The sequence below is a fragment of the Ascaphus truei genome, chromosome 6 (genome assembly GCF_040206685.1).
Source record: "Ascaphus truei isolate aAscTru1 chromosome 6, aAscTru1.hap1, whole genome shotgun sequence".
In the NCBI taxonomy this organism is placed as follows: domain Eukaryota; kingdom Metazoa; phylum Chordata; class Amphibia; order Anura; family Ascaphidae; genus Ascaphus; species Ascaphus truei.
The window spans coordinates 41216982-41244795 of NC_134488.1; the positions used below are offsets into that span (position 1 = coordinate 41216982).

General features: G+C 45.0%; 1 pseudogene; it reads left to right on the top strand.

Annotated features, from left to right (window-relative positions):
* On the top strand, nt 1–27814 carry LOC142498076 (small nuclear ribonucleoprotein F pseudogene; annotated as a pseudogene).

The following is a 27814-nucleotide window of genomic DNA, read 5'->3' on the forward strand; positions in this document are numbered from 1 at the left end:
ATGAGTTTATTATTGAAACCTAAACCCTTTTTCAATGGCCTGATGGGTAAACTAGTATTGGTGAAGCTGGACACGTGGTTTCTGTGGATGGATATCTGGGCATGAAAATTGCAAACACGGAAGTATACATAGATGGTGCCTTGTCAGGACACCTGTGTCTTGGAGAGGTTTTAATAAGGTGTAACAATGTGTCACAGTGTATGAGCGACACATACACAGGCAAATGTGGGAGATTGGACAATTGGTGGTGGTGGTGCTGTACACTAGTATGTATTGATGAGTGATGGTTGTGTACACTAGTATGTATTGATGAATGGTGATGATGGTGCACACTACTATGTAATGATGAATGGTGGTGCACACATTTGTAATGAATGATGGTAATGCACCCTAGTATGTAATGATGAATGGCGGTGCACACTAGTATGTAATGATGAATGGCGGTGCACACTAGTATGTAATGATGAATGGTGGTGCACCCTAGTATGTAATGATGAATGGTGGTGCACAGCTATGTAATGATGAATGGTGGTGCACAGGTATGTAATGATGAATGGCGGTGCACAGGTATGTAATGATGAATGGTGGTGCACACTAGTATGTAATGATGAATGGTGGTGCACAGGTATGTAATGATGAATGGTGGTGCACAGGTATGTAATGATGAATGGTGGTGCACAGGTATGTAATGATGAATGGTGGTGCACAGGTATGTAACGATGAATGGTGGTGCAGACTAGTATGTAATTATGAATGGTGGTGCACACTAGTATGTAATGATGAATGGTGGTGCACACTAGTATGTAATGATGAATGGTGGTGCACACTAGTATGTAATGATGAATGGTGGTGCACACTAGTATGTAATGATGAATGGTGGTGCACACTAGTATGTAATGATGAATGGTGGTGCACACTAGTATGTAATGATGAATGGTGGTGCACACTAGTATGTAATGATGAATGGTGGGGCACAGGTATGTAATGATGAATGGTTGTGTACACTAGTACTGTATGTAATGATGAATGGCGGTGCACACTAGTATGTAATGATGAATGGTTGTGTACACTAGTACTGTATGTAATGATGAATGGCGGTGCACACTAGTATGTAATGATGAATGGTGGGGCACAGGTATGTAATGATGAATGGTTGTGTACACTAGTACTGTATGTAATGATGAATGGCGGTGCACACTAGTATGTAATGATGAATGGTTGTGTACACTAGTACTGTATGTAATGATGAATGGCGGTGCACACTAGTATGTAATGATGAATGGTTGTGTACACTAGTACTGTATGGAATGATGAATGGTTGTGTACACTAGTACTGTATGTAATGATGAATGGTGGTGGGATTGTCCTTTTTGTAATATCGGACAAGCCCTTAAATACAGACGATAAATTACAGTATTAAAAGTAAATCCATGTTCCTTATAGCTCAGCTCCCCAAATCCTCCAATTGAATAGGATTGTTTGTAAAAAAACAAACAATGTTTCGGGGCGCCTTGGCCCCTTCAGTTTGTGTGTGTGTGGGGTAATACTGTATGCCACAGGTGGGATGGCACTGCTTGCCGCATACTCGGCTCAGCTGCAGGAGCCGCAGCTTAGCTTCTTCTGTCTCACACAGACTCTCACTGAATTTGTCTCTCACAAGAAGCAATAAGAGTTTCTCGCCACAGGGCAACTAGGAGCCCGTCCCTGGGCACTACCTGACACACTTGCATTATAGGTGGAACTGTTATACTGTACACTTAACAAGCCAAACACTGCACCGACCCAGATGTTACATTTGTAGCTGGTGTGTTTGGGCCTCCACAAAAGGTACACACAACTTAATGTAAATAATACAGTTGGCTACTGGCAGTAATGAGGATGATGCTGATGGCGGTGAAAATTGGTGGTGGGAATAAATAATATCTATACCAGAGGTGGCCAACTCCAATCCTCAAGGGCCACCAACAGGTCAGGTTTTGAGGATATCCTGGCTTAAACACATGTGGCTCAATCAGTGGCTCAGTCTTCGACTGCACCAATCTCAATGTTATGCTTGTGGCTGCCGAAGCTTCACTAGAGCTGGTTGGGCCCCCACGTGGTACTAAGTGATACAACAATAAAAGGCTTGTGGCAGTCTGGACACTAGTGCTAATGGTGATGATGATCTGCCATGGGCGGTGTTACACGGGTGCTGGCAGCTCAGCACACAGTCAGCCAGTCAGAAAATTGTCATTTAATTTGGAAACAATTGCGTGTAATCTGTTTTCTGTTATTTAATCAGACGCCTCCCCAGGAGATGGTAACGGGGAGACCAGCGTAAAATGGTGTTAGGAAATAGGATGTTTATTCATTTTAATAAGTCAGTTGTGTAACATTGTGTGACGCTGTGCTGAGGTTGATACGATTTTACTTGCCTCTCCCTCCCCCTCCCCACTCTCCCCCGCCCCACTGTCAGTACCAGGGCAATGTACGATGATGCATTATGTGGCATTTCCTGCTGTTGCCCAACAGTGGGTGATGTTTCTGAAGCTGAAACCAATGAGGGTGTTGATGGTGGGCTTTTGTGTGTTTTTTTTAACCTTCAAATATAGAATATATATGCAATTTAGATTAATTATGGCTCAATGTATTAGCAACACTAGTGCTACTAGTTGTGGTGGTGGTCAATACCAGTATATATGAGTATACAAGCATGTGTGTATATGTATAAGGCTGAGATTATACAGCCTGCGCTTGCGCGCCAGCCTCAAATTGGCTAATGCGCGATGGAGCGCGCTGGCGCCACCACGATTTGAAGAGACAAAAAATTGTATTTTGCCGTGCGGTCGCGTGGCGTCAACGACACGTGAGCTGGTTCAGTCAATGAGGGCGAACCAGCTTCGTGGCGTGTCCGCCACGTCCCCGCCTTGCCCCCAGATTGCCTCCCCAATCGCCTACAGCCATATTCCCAGATCGCTGGGGCTGCAGGAGTGTGGGAGCCTATGCGCACCGTCGCAAGCAGGCGCGCACGCTGTATAATCCCAGCCGAAGTCTGCATGTGCATATACCCATGTCTGTTTCTAGACTGTGTGTTTAAGTGCATCTATGTGTGTATCAGTGTGTTAAAATGTGAATGTTTGTCTCGGTCGCAGTGTGTCTGTATGTGTATAAGTGTATGTTGCTGAATTTGTGCATTGGGTTAAAGTATTTCCGCTGTTTGACTCCCTTGCGTGTTTACATAATGTATCATGTACGTCAATTTGAGATCTACGTGTTAAGACTAAGAAAAATGAGCTTTAATGCACAGAAATGATTGTTTTATAATTGCTGCGAATGGGTGTTTTTATTTCACACAAACATTTAACTCCTTCCTCCCCTTTATACATCGCTTTATAATCTGTGCATCATGTAACTCTGCCCTAACTCCTCCTATCACAAGGTGATAAACATGGTGCAAGAGGGGTGCAAGAGGGGTGCAAGAGTGCCTTGATACATTCGAGGTAATTTACTTTGGTTGTATTGCCTTAACAAAAGTAATGGTACCATGCCTGGCTCCAAGAAATTCTGATTGATAACGTGGTGACGTGTTTGGGTTTCATTTAACCCCTTGAGTGCTGGATGGGCTGCGGCAGTCGCCGGGCCAAGCGCGGTCATGTGACCACTCGTGTCCTCGGCTAACCCTTCCCACAGAAACGGAAGAGGAGGAGTCCAGCTCTTCCATATCCCTTCCCTGCAAATCGAGTAGTACGGAGCAATAGGAACGCAGAACGCCATCTTAGATTGGCTGTGTTACATCTTAAAGTGTTGCATATATATAGTGTTTGTGGAGTTAGAATTGGAAGTGAACAATACAAGATGATCTGGACTGGACTCTGCACTACAACAACTCTGAGAACTTGACTTTCTAAATACTCTGATAATCTGTACTCTTCCTATCCTCAATACCTGGTCAGACTCTACTCCTGCATCTCACGATGTCCTCCCTACTGCTTTTTCTGTTTACTGTTTCCTCACATCTTCGTGAATGTCTCTGTTCTCTCCAACTTCCCCACTCCCTTCCTATACACATTTCTTCATCTCTCCTCCCCTCCACCTGTGCCTATGCCCATACACTGCACCATTATTTATACACCTCTCTCCCAACAACTTTCTTACCCCTCAATATAAACACCCCCACAAATCCTCTATTCACACTTGTCTACCCCTTCCTGCTGCCGAGGATATCTCTCGTAATCCTGGCCCCAGCCATATACAGACCTGCTCTCACCCACGCCTCCCTGCCATCTCTTCCCCTGCTAATGGTGTTAACCTATCTCATTGATCTAATACTGACCAGCCTTAAAACTTACCTGACAAATCACACATCCCAATAGCCTGCCCTCATGGCTATTGTCCGACAATCACTGAGGCAAAGCACTGCCAGCCACTGCACTTATTCCCTCACCTGCTGTCTCTGCAAGTCTCCCAACACAGCACTTAGATTGTAAGCTCTCCGGGGCAGGGATTTCCTTTCCTATTGTATGATTTTGCTGCGCTCATTGTATTATAATTCCCTGTACTGTATTCTTTGTGAAGCTCTGAGTACACTTTTGGCGCGATATAAATACAGATATGCATACATACATCTCCCCTAGGAATCGGGCACTCTGCGGGCAGCATTTGGCCCCTGGGCAGGTTGTGGCCCATGGGGTGCCAGACCCCATGACCTAGTGACTACTTTGGGAAACCCAAAGAGCTAAAAAGGAATGATACAGTATTTCTGCTCTGAGGCCAAAATGTGGGAAGCCTTTTTATAATACCCTAGAAACACTCTAAAGCGGGCTTGGCATCTCCAGTCTGCAAGGGCTACCAACAGGGCAGGTTTTCAGCATATCATTGCTTCAGTACAGGTGGCTAAATCAGTGGTTCAGTCTTCGACTGCATCACCTGTGCTGAAACCCAGACCTGTTGGGAGCTCTTGAGGACTGGAGTTGTCCACCCCTGCTCTAAATAATAACCTTAAATACCCTAACCCAGCGTTTCCCAAATGGTGGGTCACGACCCGGCACCGGGCCACGGCACCAAAATTGCCGGGTCGCAGCGAGGCTGGCCGCGCGGTGTCTCCCCCCGCTCAAGTTAAAAAAAATGGCAGCGATTCCCCCCGCGGTGCTGTGCACATGCGCAGGGCCCGCTCCCTTCCTCCCCCCCGCTCCCAACGTGGGACGGAGGAGGAAGTACCAGCTCCTCTGCGGCCCGCTTCCCCCCGCGACCCGCTTCCAGAGCTCACCTCCCGTGGCACCCCCTCCCCAGCCAACCTCCCGTGCCACCCCCTCCCGAGCTCACCTCCCGTGGCACCCCCTCCCGAGCCCACCTCCCGTGCCACCCCCTCCCGAGCTCACCTCCTGTGCCACCCCCTCCCGAGCTCACCTCCCGTGGCACCCCCTCCTGAGCCCACCTCCCGTGCCACCCCCTCCCGAGCTCACCTCCCGTGCACCCCCTCCCGAGCTCACCTCCCGTGGCACCCCCTGCCGAGCTCACCTCCCGTGGCACCCCCTCCCGAGCCCACCTCCCGTGCTCCCAAGCCCACCTCCCGTTCCGGGCACCAGGGGATATCGGGGGCAGCAGGGGATATCGGGGGCAGCAGGGGAAAGCGTCCAGCAGCAAGGTAAGTCACCCCACCCAGTCACTGTCACCCACCCTGTCACTGTCAAAGTCACCCACCCAGTCACTGTCACTGTCACCAACCCAGTCACTGTCACCCACCCACCCACTGTCTCCCACCCACCCAGTCACTCACCCACCGTCTCCCACACACCCATCCAGTCACTGCCTCCCACCCAAGTGTCCCAGTCCCCCCTCCCACCCCCCACCAAGTCCCCCCTCCCACCCCCCATCCAGTCCCCCCTCCCACCCAGTCCCACCCCGACCCAGTCCACCCACCCAGTCCCAGTCCCCCCACCCACCCAGTTCCAGTCCCCCCTCAGCCCCCCCCCCTCCTCCCACCCACCCAGTCCCTGGCCCCCATCCCCCCCCCACCCAGTCCCTCCTCCTCCCTCCCACCCACCCAGTCCCCCCTACCACCCACCCAGTCCCCCCTCCCACCCATATCAGTGTGTTTGTGTGTGTATCAGTATCAGTGTGTGTGTGTATCAGTGTCTGTGTGTGTGTGTATCAGTGTTTGTGTGTGTGTGTGTGTGTGTAGCAGTGTCTCTGTGTGTGTATCAGTGTGTGTGTAGCAGTGTCTCTGTGTGGCTGCGTGTGTGTCAGTGGCTGTGTGTGTGTGTATCAGTGGCTGTGTGTGTGTGTCAGTGGCTGCGTGTGTCAGTGGCTGTGTGTGTGTGTGTGTGTGTGTATCAGTGGCTGTGTGTGTGTCTGTGTGTATCAGTGGCTGTGTGTGTGTGTGTATCAGTGGCTGTGTGTGTGTGTCTGTGCAGGCCCTATAGGCCAGTATAGGCGATAAAATTTTTAGTGGGTCACGAAGGAGAAGTTCAAAAATAACCGGGTGTCAAGGTTCTGCTCGCCACAAACCAGGACCGGACCGCGAGGCTGAGGTGGGGTTGTAAAAGCACCGACCTGAGACCGCGCAGGCTGATCCGGGTTGCGCAGTTCGTAGTCGTATGTCGCAGGATCAGGATTGGAGAAGACAGCGTCGTCGTTGTACAAGCCAGGGTCAGAACAGGAGACGTCAGGATAAACATTGTCCATGCAGGAGTTTGGCAACAAGGAGATAGGAGAGACCCGCTTCAGCTTAGGAGCGCGGGGTTGGCCTTTGCGCGAGCGACGACCATGGCCCATGGTGCTGGTCACAGGAGATGGTAGGCAGACCAGAATGGCACACCGTCTTGCTGTACGGGTGCACCAGTGCTACAACGCAAAAGTCCTGAGCGGGCAAGGGAATCCACTGTTTCAGCGCAGGAACCAGGACACGGCCTCTCTGTATTAGGGAAAGAGTAGGCCCCAGGAACCAGGAAGCTGTAGATACAGGGAAACCTCCGCTTCAGTGCAGGAATCCAGGAGACTGCAGAACGCAGGGACGAACCTCTACTTTAGTGCAGGAATCCAGGAGGCTGAAGGACGCAGGGACGAAACCTCTGCTACAGCACAAGGAAACAAGCGGCTTGAAGGGAGCTGAAGGATGCAGGACGTAACCTGGAATCAGCATGGGAGAACAAGCGGCTTGAAGGAAGCTGAAGGACGCAGGGCGTGACCTGGTATCAGCAAAGGGGAACAAGCGAGAGCTTGTGGCAAAACAGATGACATCCAGTTAGGACTATGCTCGGCAAGGAGCATTATGGGCAAGCAATACTTAAAGGCCAGCGGGCCAATCCCCGGCGGGGGTGTGAAGGTACTGCCCCTAATGAGTGAATGCAAGTATAGTTTGCAATGAAAGGCTGCACAGGTGCAATAGATACCAGAGGGAGTGTGTATTGCTTTGGTGAGTGAATCCAGGCTGCAGCAAACATCAGGAGAGGTGCTCCAGGACTGCACAAGTCTGCACGGTAAACCAACCAGTAAACCGCGGAGCGGATTCCTTACAGTACCCCCCCCTTCACGCGAGACCTCCGGGCGAACATGAGCACACCTAGAGTTGGGGGACCGGGAATTGTTGCTGAACCGTCTAGGATTGGGGGTAGAGTCGTGGTCCAGAGACTCGTGGTTACTCCTTAGTGTACCCCCACCCCATGGTGAAAACTGCGGCCAGACAGGGCCATCCATGGGTCTCGGAGACATCGAGTTGTTCCTAAAGTTCTTTAGGTGGAAAGGGGATCCGTAAACGAGCAGTTCCTTGGTGAGTACAGTTCTAGGATATGAGATTGATGGAAGAAACATCCTTGGTACATGGCTTGCCTTGCAAAATGTCTTGGAAATCCAGGGCTGTGAAGAACCAGAGAGTTCCAGAGCAAAAACGGTAGAAGAACCCCCACTGAAAGCCCAGTCCTTAATAAAGAAACCTGAATCTAGAATCAGCGGCCCTGATAGTTGATCGAATACACCAGGAGAAACTTTGTAACAGAAAAAGTCTTGGCTGACCACTGCATGTTGGAATTTGCGAGGAATTTTTCCTCTAGAAGGCTCCCAAGTAATAGTTAGTAAAGGTATAGGCTGGTTAGAAGCATCTCCCGGTATTGGTATGGAAGGTGACAAGGCAAGCAGTAAACCTGGCATAGGGACCGAAATCTTGGGATACGTACAGAGTATTTCCAACTGAGAGGAAATAACAGGGGCAACCGAAAATTCCGAGGGACAAAACCATGGTTTAGCAGGAGCAGAGAAGCAAACAACAGTAGAGCTCTCTAATACTGGGAAATCTTCATTGGGAGAATATATTGTCAGTGAATCAGGAATAGTCCTTGGGATCTTCAAATCAGTAGCTTGAGAAAAAGGCAGAGCCAGGGTAGTGGTGGGAGGGAAGCTAACATCAGAATCTGAAGTCTGTACCTCAATGACAGGGCCCTGAGAATCAACAAGCAGCAAGTATGAACTATGAAAACTCTTAATGACATGCACCTTAGGAGTACAAAGAGTCTTCTCTAAAACTGCAATGGCCCTAACCACAGGGGTACCTAACCTGACAAAAACATGAATTGGTGTGTTTTCTAGTGCAAAATCTCTGATCACAGGACTCCTAACCGATAGTGAGGGTATCTGGGTTTGATTAGAGAAAAAATCAGATGTATTGATAAGTGACATAGAAACACTTACTGAGATTCTAAATTTGCTGGACATGTGAGAAAAAATACCCTTTAAGACAGGAGCTTTAATTTCTTCCCAGAGTAACCCCGTGTTTGCTGGGGCATATTTAGACACAGTACTGAGGGACTGGGTTTCAGCAAAGGCAGGACAGCTAAACAGCTCAGAGTTAAACCCCAGGACTTGTAATATATGCATGGTGACCTCAGACAGTACTAAGGGAGTGACCACAGATATGCTGATCCCTGGAGAATTAGCCTGGAGAGAGAAATCAGGGGGACCCCCAGACAGGATACTCCTTGTAGAAAGAGCTTCAGAATCAGAAGGGGAATCATTACCTCTCAGAGTCTCAAAACTAGAAAGACACAATTCAGCGAAAAGAGAAAGAGTGTGCAAGCTTTTTACTAATCTATATGGAAAAGCGTCACTTTTGGGAGAAAACCGTGCGTCAGCAACCATTCCTGGGAACATAATATGAACCCCAGGAGAGACATACAGACTACTGTATGCCTTTAACCCTAAGCTTAAAGAGGAGGAGAACTCAGACAGTACATGGGGTTTAATCATAACTGCACTGGTCTCTGAAGTAGGTATTTGGTAAGGAATGTCTGGGAAACCAGAACTTACTGCAGACTCCATAATGTGGGAACTATGCGCTGAAGCAGGGATCACCGCTATGTGGGCGACAGGCTGGTTCAGTGAAATACCCGGGAGAAGGAACTCTGCGACTAAGCTTAGGGAAAAACCTGACTCCTGAATACATTTAACAGGAACCAGAACTTTAGCCGAAGTCTCCGGAGACGAAACTGCGGAAACTTGAGCTGAAGCAGGGGATTTATAGCAAAGAATATCTAGAGACTCCGTACGGTTATGGGAATCCCTCAATGCAACCTCTGCTGTCTGACTTGTGGACTCATTCTCTGAGGCTAAAACGAAGGCATTAACTTGGAGGCAGCAAGAATTTACAGGGGTTAATGCAGACAATGCCTGAGAGTAAAACACAGGAAATTTTTTCTCTGTATTAGAAGAGACAAGGGATCTCTCCTCTGGAGCTAGGGGCGTGCCCGTGGCTGGCAGAGAACAGGGAATTATCAAAGGAGACTCAGAGAGCTGCCCCTCAGGGGTTAATACAGAAATGACCCTGGGAACAGAACTTAGGGATTCTTTCTCTGACGGGGAAAGTACACAGGACTGCCTAGCAGAGGTTAAAGCTGGAAAACCCTCAAGACCTAGAGAGAGGGATTCAAAGCTAGAAATAGGAGAACTAAGGGACTTATTCTCTGATACAAGAACCTTAGTGTTAGTTAGTGACACATATGTGTTCTCCAAGGGGACCTCACAGGACTGATCGGCAGGGGTTAATGTAGACATAACATTAGTGTAAGGGAACCCGGGTATACAATCAGAGCTTGGGACTGTGGCAGTTACTACGTTGGGAGATATTGGTAATAGTTCTGTTTGGTTATCTCCCGGAGAGAGAGATACGTCCCCCGGTTTAGCAACAGGACTGGTAGCCGAGGGATACCGCCAAACGACGGCGTGAGCGGCTAAGAGACGATCCTGTTTTAACAAGCAATCATCCAATGCACGGGAAAGTACATGCATCGTCTCGTGAGCGAGAGCCACCATGACGGAAGGTTCCAGGAATACTATAGGAATGTCCAAGGATTTTGTCAGGGCATTGAGTGTACTACAGGCGTTGACTAGTTCCACAGGACACAGCTCCTCCCCAGTTAAAGGGGAATCAGGGGAGCAGGCAATTTTAGCAATGGCCAAAACACTGGCCAGATACTGTTTTAAGTCTCTGAGGCAGTAAGCCTTATAAACCAGATTATTACGGCATTTCTTTTGCAAGGGAGTCAAGCCCTCCAACATAAACGGATCTTCCATCAGAGGTATTATATCGCACAAATAATTATCCTCAAACTGGGACTGGTCTACAGGCTGGGACAGGTTTTTAGGAAAAAACTTACCAACCCACACCTCAGCGGGGTCCGAGTTTGTAGGGCCGAGCATACTGTCAAGGTTCTGCTCGCCACAAACCAGGACCGGACCGCGAGGCTGAGGTGGGGTTGTAAAAGCACCGACCTGAGACCGCGCAGGCTGATCCGGGTTGCGCAGTTCGTAGTCGTATGTCGCAGGATCAGGATTGGAGAAGACAGCGTCGTCGTTGTACAAGCCAGGGTCAGAACAGGAGACGTCAGGATAAACATTGTCCATGCAGGAGTTTGGCAACAAGGAGATAGGAGAGACCCGCTTCAGCTTAGGAGCGCGGGGTTGGCCTTTGCGCGAGCGACGACCATGGCCCATGGTGCTGGTCACAGGAGATGGTAGGCAGACCAGAATGGCACACCGTCTTGCTGTACGGGTGCACCAGTGCTACAACGCAAAAGTCCTGAGCGGGCAAGGGAATCCACTGTTTCAGCGCAGGAACCAGGACACGGCCTCTCTATATTAGGGAAAGAGTAGGCCCCAGGAACCAGGAAGCTGTAGATACAGGGAAACCTCCGCTTCAGTGCAGGAATCCAGGAGACTGCAGAACGCAGGGACGAACCTCTACTTTAGTGCAGGAATCCAGGAGGCTGAAGGACGCAGGGACGAAACCTCTGCTACAGCACAAGGAAACAAGCGGCTTGAAGGGAGCTGAAGGATGCAGGACGTAACCTGGAATCAGCATGGGAGAACAAGCGGCTTGAAGGAAGCTGAAGGACGCAGGGCGTGACCTGGTATCAGCAAAGGGGAACAAGCGAGAGCTTGTGGCAAAACAGATGACATCCAGTTAGGACTATGCTCGGCAAGGAGCATTATGGGCAAGCAATACTTAAAGGCCAGCGGGCCAATCCCCGGCGGGGGTGTGAAGGTACTGCCCCTAATGAGTGAATGCAAGTATAGTTTGCAATGAAAGGCTGCACAGGTGCAATAGATACCAGAGGGAGTGTGTATTGCTTTGGTGAGTGAATCCAGGCTGCAGCAAACATCAGGAGAGGTGCTCCAGGACTGCACAAGTCTGCACGGTAAAGCAACCAGTAAACCGCGGAGCGGATTCCTTACACCGGGTCACGGAAAAAATAGTTTGGGAAACCCTGCCCTAACCTTTAAAAAAAAAAAAAGAAGAAGATAGTGACACACTTTAAATGCTGGTTCTTTATCAAAGAAAGTATGCCGGATGTCAAAAAATAGAACTGCGCTAGATTTATCAAAGAAAATAATTCCATTGCTTTTATGGGTTGAATTTTTTTATTGTTATTACAGGATTTAAGCTACTGTAGGAGTCTCCTGGCCGTTAATTTCAGCTCTGGGGAAACCTGGTTTCCAGAGATTGTTACCTCCATAGGGGTGCCTGTACCTATTTTCAGTTTAAATGTCCCAGTCCCGCCGGCCAATAGGAAGCCACACCGGATGATATCACAGCTTCCTATTGGCCCGAGTGACGTGGGACATTTAAACGCCGCCATTATGTTAGGCACACACTTCCTTTGACTGCAGAGATACCGGCACTGCTACGGAGGTATGCATCTCTGGAAGCAGAGGGGGAGCCATTTTTTATTACACTGTTGCCTTCCCGTTTGGCAGCCGGGAATCTTTAATAAACAGATCTCGCTGTTCCTTCTGTGCACACAGTTGATGTGAGGATACCGGCTTCTGGGACACTAATTCACTTGGAGGTAATTCTATCATGTACTGCTACTTAACATCATGTTGAGTTTGTCTACTTGCTTCCTTTTGTAAATAGCCTTTAATTTTATAATGAGGATGCATAAGGAATTTATCAAGGTGATCTGCCCAGGAAGGCTTTGTATTATGCAGAAATATGCCACAATTATTCTCTCTTATGCATCCATCATGCTCTGCAGGATTATTTTAAAGGGAGTCTACATCTTGCATGTCCTGCAACTTTGGGATCCTCGTGGACATAGGCTGGTTCTAACATAAAGTTACTGAGTATGACCATGCACTCCCCAAACAGATAAAAGGCTTTATGTACTAAATCAGGGGCGGCCAACTCCAGTCCTCAAGGGCCACCAACAGGTCAGGTTTTCAGGATATCCCTGCTTCAGCACAGGTGGCTTGATCAGTGGCACTCACTCCACTTCTGCAATCTGGAGACATCACGATTGCTGGTGGCGTGATCACATGATCCAGAAGTGCAGGTGGCTTTGGTGCCATCTGACCCTGGGCATCCTTAAGGTTAAGCCATTCATATCCATTAGTTCAAAAGATTGGTCTTTCATTAAAAGCTGTGTAATGCGGCAGGCATAAGCTTATAGGGACCCATGTTAAAATGGGTATGAAGCAAAAAGTGACACACTGTGAGTGCTCATTTGCATGTAATTACCAAGAATCCCTGGCTGCAGTGAAAGTATTGTATGCTAAGAGATAATGGGGAAAGGCAGGGTTGTGGAACTGCCTGAGACGCATGAATGTGCTAACGAGGTATTTTTATTTGCTGGACAGTGGAGGGTTTTCTCACTTTTTCACTCACCCTATCTTTCTTTGTGTCTGACCTTTAATTGCATATTTTGGCCCAAACATGGTAGTCTTGTCTCAATGTCAAGGTAAAGTAGGTCAAAGGCTCTAAAAGTCTCTTGTTTCATAAGTAGAAATGTACAAAATATTCGCTGATGTTTGAGGATCAGGAGAAATTGTCCATTTTTTTTTTTTTTTGCTGAATTTTGAAGAAAAGTTGTAACATTCTAGCAAAACTGGTAAAATCTCAAGCAAAGTGAACTTGTGCAAATATGTTAAATGGAAGAAGAAATGGTGAAGAATGGTGAGAAGCAAGAGCAAGTCGTCGGCCTGCGGATATATACCATGACTTGATCTCTCAAGTTGTTTTCTTAATGCAAAAAAGTCAAAATAAAACAGATTTAGTTGTGTAGGTGCTTTTATTGTACCTTACTGACTTGTATATCATTTCTCATCAGTGATCTTTAATATACAGTGAAACACCGTCCTTGGAGAGTGTAGAGGTCAGAGTGAGAATGCTAATGACGGCTCTGCTGGCATCGCTTGATTAGCAGCTGAATGTCTGAAACGTTATCTCCTATTTTTGCATATGGATTTGCATCCGCAGCTCAGCCTAAATTGAATAGATATCCACAGGTAAAGGTTCCATTTCCACACAGCAAAGTCTACTGGAGAGTAACTGGAAGAGCACATGCAAGCAGCGATATGCGGTTGCAATGAGAGTTTTATAATGATTGCTATGTTTAAGTTTCTTGCAACGCGTTGCTCCGCGTTATTACATTAGCTGTAGTGTTATCTGTAGGACATAACAGTAAAACAGCAGCACGTTTGAATCCTTAAAACCCCACTCCACTTTTCTTTGGAGGATTGCATTTGAAGAGACTATCGAGACAGTTTCTACCTGAAGGGTTGGGTGGAGCGCATCCTTTATTTTTGTCACTTGATTTTGCACTGATTGGGCTGGAATAGACACCCCAGACATTTATTTCCCATTATGCACGTCTGTACAATATTTGACACATTGTTTGTTTGCTATTGCCATCCACATTTGGCATTTTGGGTTTCTGTTCACGGTGTTTTTTATTGGCAGTGTGGGAGCGCCACCCTGGGGTTCTTTTGGGGTCCTGAATCCTTACAGTGCCGGGGGTTCAGCCGCACCAGATTGCCACCAGACTTCCGGCACTTCTGCCCCATGTGACCACTACATATGCGATCACATGACGCGACGAGGTCCCAGATGCTGGAAACACAAGTGATCGGAGCTCCACTTTTGAAAACGGGCAAGTGCCTGTACCGCATATGTCATTAGGGCGCCCTAACTGTCCATCTTTTAACATAAACCAAAATTCAGCAGCTACGTTTGGCTGAATATGTTATGCAGTTCTGGCTTGGATACGAAGGATGAGTATATGTAAGTTTACATGAATAGAGAGAGGAGAAATATTTGCTGTGTTTTGCTGCCTATAAATTGGAGGCCATTTTTATTCCACTAAGTATAACATTATTATTCTAACAATGCTCTGTTCTCAAAATCCCACAGGCAGAGTTTTAGGCATTGCCGCTGTATCAGGGAGACACATTGGTTAGGCTTTCCTCTCCCAGGACTCATTGCTTGTCCCACATTCACTGTTTATTGCCTGTCCCACTTCAATGGCCAGTGCCTACCTTCACTACAAGCTTGCTCCTAGTCTCAGATTATGTAACAGGAGGTAGAGTAAGAAAACAAAGGCCCCAAGTGGCAATGTGGGCTGGGGGTAACATAATGCCAATAACAGACCCATTGATGCCAATAGGTCCGTTCATTAAAGTGATATGCTCATTGATCCTTACTGGCCACTGACTTAAAGGGATCCTAGCAATCAATAATAGTTATCACACTTGAGCTAGACAGAGAGAGACACCGGCACACAGATTTAAGCAAAAAGTATTTAAGGTGCCAAATATGAAACAATGTTTCGGCATTGTCACGCTGCCTTTGTCAATGTGAGGGCTGACACAGGCAGCGTGACACTGCCCAAACATTGGTTCATATTTGGCACATTAAACCCATTTTGCTTAAGTCCATGTGCCTGTGTCTCTCTCTGCCCACCTACGCATCCATTGGGATCCTTGGACACCTTTTGAAACAGCACCGGCAGAAAGTACCCTCATTTTGCCTCTTTTTCTGAACGCCTGCATTCCACCTTTTTATATCACACTTTAGCTAACAGTCCACTAAGAGAATCTGTGTTATATTGCATCTCCGGCTCATTGTATGGAGGGTTCCTCACATCAACTTAGCTCTTGATGAGCAGTTTGGAAAGTGATCATCGGCACAATGTTCTAATGGGATTTATCAATGTTTACAATTATAATTGACTCTTTCTAGCAAATAAATCAGCTATGTCTGGCAAAGAAAGGCAACCCATGAGTGTCTACATGTCTCACAGGCCCCAAACCTGCTTCACTCACCCAACTATCACACATTATATAGCAACAAAGCTTCTGACTAGAGATGCGTAAGGTGGGGGTAGAGCCTCTCAAAAACACTCCCATCGAGAGATACCTAAGATATCTGATATATGCTCCTCCCCCCCTCCCTTTTTTAGGATCTGGATGGGAGTAATTAAATAAGAAGGAATTCATTGACTGCTTGATAAAACGCTGTTCAAACTCTGACTGAGCCGTGATTTTTTTTTAGCAACTAAAAAAGGGCACATTTCACATGGTTCGCAAACTCATGCGAAGGTTTCACACATTGCTGCCACAGACAAGGATTCTGGGTAGTGACGTGCAAACGGGCACCCAGAGAGCACTTTCATCTTCCATTATGGGCCCTCCAAAGATTTTGCATGCTGCATGTCACAGCTTATACGGCGGTAACAAAGACAGAATCAGTGTGTCAGATGTCCCCAAACCTGCATCAATCATCCCATTGTCACGTCACACAGGGGTTAACGCCGCAATCCTGCTTTGCTTTTATTTGATAAAGTTATAGGATGGAAGCAGGGGGTCTCCAGAGCTGACCTGCATTAATTTCTGCTCTAGTGACCCCCTGCTTCACGAGATACCTACCTCCGCAGGGGGTGGCGGTATCTCTGCAGGTAGCAGCTCCTGCGGAGAGATACCAGCACCAGTTATGGAGGTCTGTATCTCGGGGTGCAGGGGGTCATCGGAGCTGAAATTAACGCGGCCCATCTCCTAAGACCCCCTATTTAAAAAAAAACATGTTCTGCGGTTTTAAGCTAACTGTTAAATTCTGCACCTTGTGATGTCAGCATCAAATGTTACATATCTATATAAGAAATGAATTACATATTATGCAGGAACAAATATAAACAATTACATTTCTTAATCATTTAAAACTAGGCTACTTGTTTGACGCACGATTGTACCAGATTCCTAACTTAAAATCTAAATATATCATCGCTCAAACGATGTAAAAAGAGAACACTTTGAGAACGCTTGAAGTGTAAGATTTCCCTCCCCCTGTCTCTCAGTCACTACAGAATGCACCATAGATTCAGATAGACATTGATTCTTTTTAGAAAACTGCCTTTGCTAACATATTAAACCAATGAAAGATACAGTTAGGTCCGGAAATAATTGGAAACTGTAACAATTTTCATAATTTGGGTTCTGTACGCCACCACAATGGATTTGAAATGAAACAACCGAGATGCAATAGAAGTGCAGACTTTCAGCTTTAATTCAAGGGGTTGAACAAAAATATCGTATGAAACGTTTAGAAATTGCAACCATTTTCATACACAGTCCCCTTATTTCAGGGGCTCAAATGTAATTGGACAAATTAACACAATCATAAATAAAATGTTCATTTTTAATACTTTGTTGAGAATCCTTTGCAGGCAATGACTGCCTGAAGTCTGGAACGCATGGACATCACCAAACGCTGGGTTTCCTCCTTTGTGATGCTTTGCCAGGCCTTTACTGCAGCTGTCTTTAGTTGTTGTTTGTTCGTGGGTCTTTCTGCCTTATGTTTTGTCTTCAGAAAGTGAAATGCATGTTCGATCAGGTTGAGATCAGGTGATTGACTCGGCCATTGCAGAATATTCCACCTCTTTGCCTTTAAAAACTCCTGGGTTGCTTTCGCAGTATGTTTTGGATCATTGTCCATCTGTAAAGTGAAGTGCCGTCCAATCAACTTCGCTGAATTTGGCTGAATCTGAGCAGACAATATATCCCTATACACTTAAGAATTCATCCGGCTGCTTCTCTATTCTGTCACATGATCAATAAACACTAGTGACCCAGTGCCATTGTAAGCCATGCATGCCCATGCCATCACAACCGTGTTTTACAGATGATATGGTATGCTTCGGATCATGAGCCGTTCCAAGCCTTCTCCATACTTTTTTCTTCCCATCATTCTGGTTCAGGTTGATCTTAGTTTCATCTGTCCAAAGAATGCTGTTCCAGAACTGGGCTGGCTTTTTTAGATATTGTTTGGCAAAGTCTAACCTGGCCTTTCTATTCTTGAGGCTTATGAATGGTTTGAACCTTGTGTGAACCCTCTGTATTTGCTCTCAGGAAGTCTTCTCTTTATGGTAGACTTGGATAATGATATACCTACCTCCTGGAGAGTGTTCTTCACTTGGCTGGATGTTGTGATGGGGTTTTTCTTTACCATGGAAAGGATCCTACGATCATCCACCACTGTTGTATTCCGTGGACGTCCAGGCCTTTTTGTGTTGCAGAGCTCACCAGTGCGTTCTTTTTTTTTTTTCTCAGAATGTACTAAACTGTTGATTTGGCCACTCCCAATGTTCCTGCTATCTCTCTGATGGATTTTCCATTTTTTTGCAGCCTAATGATGCCCTGTTTCACTTGCATTGAGAGCTCCTTTGTTGTGGGTTCACAGCAACATCTACCAAATGCAAATGCCACAACTGGAATCAACACCAGACCTTTTACCTGCTTAATTGATGATGAAATAACGAAGGAATAGCCAACACCTGTCCATGAAACAGCTTTTGAGTCAATTGTCCAATTACTTTTGGTCCCTTGAAAAAGAGGGGGCTACATATTAAAGAGATGTAATTCCTAAACCCTTTCTCCAATTTGGATGTGAATACCCTCAAATTAAAGCTGATAGACTGCACTTTAAGCCCATATTCATTATTTAACTGTAACTTTAATTTATTTTGGTACACAGCCGAAATAACAAAACTTGCATTAATGTCCAATTATTTCCGGACCTAACTGTGTTTTTTTTTTTTGCGGGATCATTATTCCAGGATTTGTAACTTCGGATGTCCCATGGTTTTTATGGGTTTCTCTTTATTATTGTGATAAAGCCCTTTAATTTACTCCTTTCAGTGTTAAAACCGCCAGTATTAATAACGGCTACAATGTACAATAGACTATTTTGTTCATGTGTCAGCAGGACACAAAACACAAAAATGAAAAATCTTTCCAGAATAATGGACACTTTTAAATATATTTATCAACACACTCGCAATGCTGTTATTTAGTGCTGGTGGGTAATTTTGCTTGTATTGGAGTCTTAAATAGATCAGTGTTTTTGAACATTTTTTTTTGTTAAGGATATGTACCCTATAATTGTATTGTGAAATTCTGCAGAACCCCAACCCTCTCTAATAGCGCGTCTGAGATCAGATGCATTGTAAGGAACCCCAACCCTCTCTAATAGCGCGTCTGAGATCAGATGCATTGTAAGGAACCCCAACCCTCTCTAATACCACGATTCTTGTGAATTTGATACAATTTTAAAATGAGCTGAAAATTGCAGGGAACCCTTTGGGATGTCCGGGGAACCCCTGTTTAAAAACACTGACATAGATTACATACATAACAGTAAAGGAACATGTCTAGGTCAATAGATATCTTTGTACTGTACATGGGAAGATATGTATATGTTACTGGATATACTGTATCAGTGTATCTGTGTTTAGACTGTACAGTATATATCAGTGTGTGGTAGTGAATTTGTGCAGTGCTGGAAGGGGTCACTTTGTTATATTATTTTCTCTCTGCATCTCCTTTATTTGCTGTACTATATATTGTTTTTACTTGTATCTCTGTGTCATGAAATCTGTATTTTATTTAATCTCACCTGACCTCACTAACTCATAGCCCTCAGTACATATTAAATACTTTGTGCTTGAAGTCATTTCAAGGTTACAATCAACAAAATAGATAGCCCTTGGACGTATGCTAGAAGAAGACGGTTACAGTTGTTACATAGTAGATGAGGTTGAAAAAAGACATAGGTCCATCAAGTTCAACCTATGCTAAATTTAGACAACAGATACTATATCTATACTTACTTATTGATCCAGAGGAAGGCAAACACAAAACCCCATTAAGGGGGGAAATTAATTCATTCCTGACTCCAAGAATTGGCAATCGGATTACTCCCTGGATCAACATCCTTCCCATGTATACTTATTTGGTATATCCCTGTATATCTTTCCCATCTAAAAAGATGTCCAACATTTTTTTGAACAAATCTATTGTATCTGCCATCACAGTCTCCATGGGTAATGAATTCCACATTTTAACTGCCCTTACCGTAAAGAACCCTTTCCTTTGTTGCTGGTGAAATTTCCTTTCCTACAACCGTAAGGGATGGCCCCGAGTCCTTATTACTGCCCGTGGGATGAATAGTTCTTTTGAAAGCTCCTTGTATTGTCCCTGAATATATTTGTATATAGTTATCATATCCCCTCTTAGACGCCTCTTTTCTAATGTAAATAAATCTGGGACATCCAGGACATACTTGAAAACGAGAGGTAACTCTCAATGTATTACTTCCTGGTAAAATATTTTATAAATAAATAATAATTTAGCTAGCCTCTCCTCATAAGTTAGATTGTCCATCCCCTTTATTAATTTGGTAACTCTTCTCTGCACTCTCTCTAGTTCTGTAATGTCTTTTCTTAGGATTGGTGCCCAAAATTGTACTCCATATTCAAGGTGTGGTCTTACTAATGCTTTGTAAAGGGGCATAATTATGTTTACTTCCCTTCCATCCATTGCCCGTTTGATGCAAGATATGATCTTGTTTGCCTTTGCAGCTACTGCATGACATTGGGCACTATTGCTAAGCCTGCTGTCTACAAGCACTCCTAAATCCGTCTCCATCAAGGATTCCCCCAATATATCTCCATTTAATTTGTAATTCGCCTTTTTATTCTTACATTCCAAATGCATAACATTACATTTATCTGTATTAAACCTCATCTGCCATTTACCTGCTCACGTTTCCAGTCTCTCCAAGTCCTTCTGAAGAGAAATTACATCCTGCTCTGATTCTATTACCTTATACAATTTAGTATCATCAGCAAAGATGGAAACTTTGCTCTCGATCCCAAACTCAAGGTCATTAATAAACAATTTAAAAAGCAGGAGTCCCAGTACCGATCCCTGAGGTACTCCACTCACGACTTTAGCCCAACCTGAAAAAGTTTCATTTATGACAACCCTCTGTTGTCTGTCCTTTAATCAGTTTTCAATCCAGGTGCATATATTATTACTGAGTCCAATTTTCTTTATTTTGCACACCAACCTCTTGTGTGAAACCGTATCAAAAGCCTTTGCAAAATCTAAGTAGACCACATCAACTGCATTACCCTGTCTAAATTCCTACTTACCTCCTCAAAGAAACAAATAAGGTTAGTTTGGCAAGATCTATCATTCATAAATCCATGCTGACTATTACTAATAATGTTGTTTTCCATTAGGTATTCCAGAATATTATCCCGTATTAAACCTTCAAGTAGTTTCCCTACTATTGAAGTTAGGCTTACAGGTCTGTAATTTCCCGGTTGTGATCTGCAGTAGCTCCCTTTTTAAATATAGGCATCACATCTGCTTTACGCCAATCTTGTGGTACTGAGCTTGTGGAAATTGAGTCGTTGAATATTAAATATAATGGTTTGGCTATTACTGAGCTTAACTCCTTGAGAACTCTTGGATGTATGCCATCGGGCGACGTGGTGATCAAAGGGAAGCGCAAACATGTGGAGATATAAAAAATAAAACTGATGGTGCAGTATTGTGACAAATAAATACGTATTCTTCTTTAAGTCTGCTGTTATTTATACTCACAAATGTGAGGATGATACTGTGTACGTAAAGGTATCTTTGGGTATATGTCTGCAGTGATGATAAGCTGGCTGGAACCTCGGTGTGGGAATATATTCCTTAAATGGTTAAACACAGAAAAGCCAACATAGCGCGATCTGTTTAAAAACTGTATTCAAGTGGTTAAAAATATAACATTACACTCACATGATGTATGCTATTTAAAAGCATTTAGATACGCAATGCATCTCGCCTCCGGTATCTTGGTGCAGTTTTTCCTTCCCTCTTCTCGGCGTGCGTCTCACTCCTGCGTTCCAGCAGGGCGGATGTGACGTCAGTGAGACTTCGGGAGTTCCGGTTTGGAGGGCTTGCTGTGAATCACCTTCACTCTACGCGTTTCTTCCCTTAGGATTTCTTCAGGAGTCTGAATGCCATCGGGGCCAGGTGCCTAATTTACTTTAATTTTTTCAAGTCGCTTATGAACTTCTTCCTCAGTTAACCAATTGTTCATTAATATGGAGGTTGTGGTTTCCTCCTGTGGCGCTACTATTGAACTTGATTTTTCCCTGGTAAACAAAGAGGCAAAGAATTTGTTTAATACCTCAACTTTTTCCTTATCTCCAATAATCTGCCTACCCATCTCACACTGAAAGGGTCCTATACTGTATTTTCTTTTCTCATTTTTTTGTTATTAAGGTACTTAAATAACTTTTTAGGGTTGACCTTACTTTCTATTGCAAACCTTTTTTCATTATCCATTTTTGCTAATTTGATTGCCCTTTTGCAATTTTTGTTACATTCCTTATAATTCTCAGTCACCGAATGTTCAGTCCGCGCTCTTGCTTCCTATGGCTATGGAAAAGTGATTCCTCTCTTTCCTCTTGCGGCTCCTGTGATTCGAAGTGTCTCCCCTCACTTCAAAGATGGATCCCGGTGGAGAACTCTGTCGGCAGAGCCAGGCAACCAAAAAAGAAAACACAGGTGCGCACCAAGGTAAGAGTAATACTGTATAGTGTATTACAACAATAAAAGTAAACACTTACATATAATAAAACTTTAATTCATCCAGGTCTGAGCGATATCCTCTTCTATTAGGCTCCACTATATATGGTATAAAGGGGCGATGTCAAATTCCCTCCAGATGGCAGTCCCGCGCGCTGGGGCTGGCTCTGTAGCACGGACTGCAATCCTGCCTCCACGGGTGTCGGCGTGGTATGTGGCGAAGTGTGCATGCGTGGGAAAGAAGCCCTCTATAGCCGTCTGCTGAAGGCCAGTCCGTTTGAGGAATCACGGCCTGAATGGTTATACTTGTGTGTATGCCAGCTACCAAGGTAGGGGTAAGCTGGTTACACAATTCGCGACGCGTTTCGTATACCAAGTATACTTCATCAGACGCGGGACTGCCATCTGGAGGGAATTTGACATCGCCCCTTTATACCATCTATAGTGGAGCCTAATAGAAGAGGATATCGCTCAGACCTGGATGAATTAAAGTTTTATTATATGTAAGTGTTTACTTTTATTGTTGTAATACACTATATTACTCTTACCTTGGTGCGCACCTGTGTTTTCTTTTTTGATTCCTTATAATTCTGATAAGTGGTTTGCTCACTCTACTTGAGCTGCTGCATAGAAAAGCAGTGGTTTTGGGTTCTAGTCCTGTTGAGTCTGACACCAGTATACTATTCCAGTCATTAAGTGTGTTAGGCTTATAACTCTATATAGCAGCAGTATACTCTACTCCCTGGAATCATTATCCCGTTGCCGTGTATGGCATTCTTCGTCCATGCATATCGGATCGGGAGATTACTAAGGGCCGTTCAGGTGGGGCCGATCCGATTAGGCTCCTGAGCTACTACTCTATGAACTCCTGCTGAGCACATGCTCACTCCTCTTCCCGTATGAGAATAATCTTGGGACATTACTATGGGCGCAAACTTAATATGACACATTCCTTGACTAAAAACAACAAATAGTGTCAGGACATCCTCAATACAGTTAAACATACATACATGACTCACGGTGAGGCTCCCTAACTCAAGCAACAGGAGAACCTGCTTCCAGAACATTGAGTGGAGCTATATATACCCTTCTATATCCCCATGGTGAAATCACTGGTCACCAGACATCCTACTCATATGAGGGGGAGGGGCAATACCAGATCCCACCCAGTTTAACACATTAAGGCTGGTAACCGGGGGGGGGGGGGGCACATATACAGTACATCATTACATAGTAGATGAGGTTGAAGAAAGGCCCATGTCCATCAAGTTCAACCTCTGGAAAACTAAACCTTTGGAGGGATTTAATATTCCTCATCGAATGGATCTCCTTGATCCACAGTCTAATTACTGGTTAGTGGGCACTTTCACTGGTGTTTTATTTTTGATTCTTTGAAAAAAAATGTGTGTTTTGTTTTTGCTGGAACTCAATTGGTTTTGTTTTTTTACGAAATTATATGAAATAAAATCTCAGCGTAACCGGGAATATTTTTTCTGAATTTTCAATCATTGCATTTTTTTTGCAAAAGTTCATGAACCTCAAACTTTGCCCTGTTTTTTAAAACAAAAATAGGAAATTGCCTCAACTTTTGATTGGATTTGAAAAAAATGTATTCCACAGTTCAACTGCGACGTCCGCCCAAGTTGGCGAAGTGCGGATGTTGAACATTTCAAACCTGCCCATTCATATTAAATAGTTGCTTTTTTTTTTTGCATGCAAAGTACAGTAATTATTATGTCATTGTTACTCAAACAGATAAACCTAAGTAGCTGAAATACATGAATTCAGTAAACCAAAGGACCTCAAAAGGGCCACCGACAGGAGGGGGGTGCTCAGGAAAGTGTACTGGGTCAGGCAGCAGAGCAGGGTCCCGGCTCAGCCTGGAAGTTACAGTAGGCCTGGCTAACCGGGATGGGTTACTCTGCCCCTTTCCTCTGCCCACACTGTACAAATTGGTATCCACATCCACACTCAACAGGTCTCCCGCCCGGTGTAACCAGTAGTAACTGGTAACCTTACTACCCAGGCCAAGACTTCAGTTCTTGGCCCCAAGAAGTACTATCGGCCTGTACGCAGGACTATCCATTTAAGTGATAGTATAAATTCTATGTTTTGAGGGAAAATGTCTTTCAAGCAACTAAAAGAAAAAGAGCAGCTGTTCCAGAGTTTGGAGCAATAACAGATTTGCAATTGATATACATCTTCTGTACCAATTTAAACAACTGATGCAAAATATTGCACTGAAATCTCGTCTTTGCAACGTTGGAAACGGGAGAAGTTGTACTAACACCAATGTTTTTCTGGACTCTGACAGTGAAGGGTTAAAACCAGGCTTTTAGATCTGCATCAATGGGCAGTCCAACATAGTGGGACAAAAAAACAAAAACGTATTGTGACGTCCTCAAAGATCTATTCCCCCTTACAGTAACTGTGTGACTTAGTTATACCTTATGAAAAATTAATATCTTTTGCTTTTCTCTGGAAGCCCTAAATGTAAGCGTGCCAGATTCCTATGTTTATCTGTTTGACTAATGATGGCCTCACAAATACTTTGCAAACAAAGGCCACAGCTGAAATTATTTCACTATGGATTTAAGGAATGACTGTGTTATAACCAAAAGACACTAGATAAAGATTGTAAAAAAAAAAAAAAACACGTTTGCCATGGAGAGGTTAAAACATTTAAAAAATATTTTAAAAATACAGCACTTATACTTGTCAGATGACGTATTTTTTAAAAGGTGTAAATCAAATGTCACTTATTAAACATGCCTCTGTCCCTGGTTCATTGTCATCCTAGGACTGACTGCATATTTAAAAAGTGGCTACAATAGTAAATTGCTTCCATAATCCCCCCCCAATCCGTGCTTCCAGGCTCCATGACTCCATGATGGCTGCTCAATATCACTCTTCACATATGGTGACGGGCAAACTGCTCAAACCATCTTAAAGCTTCGACTAGGAATGAGACGTTTAAATGCATTGCCTCTCTTCCCGGCTTGTAATGGGCTCTGCTTTGTGTTTAGAATATCAGCTGTCCCAGCAAGTGCCGAGTTCTCAAATGGAAATGTTCGGAGGCGGGGAGATTTCCCCCGATAGATTATGTGGAGTAAAGATGATCCACAGAGACAAGGAATTTGATACACACATTTTGTCATAATGTACAGTAACTTCTGCAAATGACACTCCCCACATACCTCTGTAATTTTGCAGCACTATTTCTCGGTACATGATACACCCTGTAGATTTGTGAGCCGCCCGTTGAGATGTTTCCCTGGAGATCCTTTTACATGGTACAGAAATGTTTAGCATACTCTGACATGGTTATACAATCTTGAATCTGGGCCGTCAAAAAGGGGACACAGGGAGGGGGCCCTGCCGGGCAGATCCGCACTCCTCCACCGTAAGCACCATTGGGCCCTCATTGGAAGGCTCAAGTGGGGCCCCATTGTACTGAAGGCTGCAAAGCTTTGTTTAATATTGTGTAGTATTTTTCCAATATTTAATTTGTATATGATGCGATTGTTGTAACCCATAAGGACCTGTTAACCATTTAGATACCATGCTTTACTAGAGGGTCAAAATAGTAATAGGGATATTAGAGTGCGGACTAAGTAGACCTCAGGGGGGCTAAAACCCATAGTTGGCACGTGGGCTCCTAGGAGTTATATGCATTCAAACATCAGATCTCCTCCATTATCGCCAATGATCTGCAGGCAAATAAGCTCACCACTAAACTATTGCATGGTTATCGTACATATATAGTTCTTACTGAATAGGGAATGACCGCAGAGCCTGCGATGTTGCAAACCCCAACCCCCTACAACATAATAAAGCACACACACAGGTCTGGAGCTACAATGGCCGCGGCTTTTATTTATATGTAGCAAAAGGGAGATGCTAACCCTGCCAGAGCGCTCCCCCCACAGGTAAGGCCAATGAAGTTTAAATCATGGCCCGTTAGCCGGGACCGTCCCAAGTCCCAGCTGTTCAGCTGACCCCATGTCGGACATGAGATGGGCCCCAGGTACTCAAACCACAATGAGCCTGCCCACTCGTCCACCAAGCCACCGGCAGGCATTAGCGTAACTGAGCCCCGTCTGGCATGGCAACCCTGCACTTAACCCCCAAACAGCCGCTGCGACAGAGGCAACATAACCCCAACAGACACCTCAAATAAAAATATATTCATTACAAGCATATCTCACACAGAACAGAATTTAACCAAAAAGGGGCGTGAAGGCAGGAAAACAGTGAGGGGCGCGGCATGATCTCCCATCCCTCACGGGGCCTGGGTCGCCAGCACCGGCGGCCCCCCCTGTTGGCGGCCCTGCTCCCGTCCCTCACTCCAGCCGGGCCCCTCCCCACTCTGGGGTGTAACCGGTCACCAAGAGGGGAGGGAGACAGACGGCAGGACGAAAAGGTGGCGAGATCCTGGGTCTTGCAGTCATGCCGCACTTTGCCTAAGGCTCCGCGCTTCCGTTACAGGGGCAATAATATCTAGCGTTATTTTTTCCCCCAACGTCAAACAGTATCCCCTTACCAATTTCAAGTGAATAATGTGAGCTTCGGCCGTGGCATAAAGCGTTTGAACTGCATGGTCATAGTTTACGGTGTCAGCAACACTCTCTCAGTGAGTCATGGTCCTCTGCTTAGCACTTGTCCATCCATTACTTTCTGTTTTCCTCCCTCCAGTTTATGGCTGTGATTCTGTTGCATTGTTCTTATTTATGTCGGAGTTCCAGGCAGGTGCTGTTGATTAAATGCTTAAAAAGAGGCCCCTTTATAACCACACGTCTCACTATAGCTGTAATAACCGGCTCCTTCGCCTGCCTTGCATGGCACTATGATGATTATAGCCAGCTATATTATACTACGCAATGCAGTTTATGTTCCGAGTATGCAGAAAGCTTGGTGTGTATGACTCATGTTATACGCAGCAATGCTAACTTTGGAGGCCTAAAAGCAGGGAGATTTGGGGTTTCTGGGGTCTCTATTAAATGGAAAAGGGCTGATCTTTCTTTATTACAATTGTACGGGTTCCCTGAGCCTAAAAAAGCAATAATACACTATATGCCCTGTTTTTATGTTTGAAAACCATTTATGGAATAAAATATGTTTTAGCAAATTAAGAGAGAAGTCAGGCGACCGTTCTGACTGAGATGTATCTTTAGTGAGAGTTGACATAAAACCCTTTCACTGCCCGAGGGGCCCGCATTGCATTTCTTAGGTCAGGTGTGGCCAACTCCAGTCCTCAAGGGCCACCCGCAGGAAAGGTCTTAAAGATATCCCTGCGTCAGCACAGGGGTTACTGTCATAATGACTGAGCCACTGATTGAGCCACCTGTGCTGAAGCAGGAATATCCTTAAAAACTGACCTGATGGTGGCCCTTGAAGACTGGAGCTGGCCACCCCTGACACCCCGTACACTCATTAAATAGCTGTGGCGGGGTACCCTTACTATATCACCCCTGACACAGACCTGGAGCCAGATGCGATTGTACAACAAGATACATTCAACTTTCTGTTTAAAGAAAAGTGTATATGTTTTATAAAGACTCTGTCCCTTGCTGTTTCAGAACTTAAGTATTGTGGAAACCTTTTGAATATTGGTACCAAAGGGCCACTGTTTGACCACCTGTGCTGA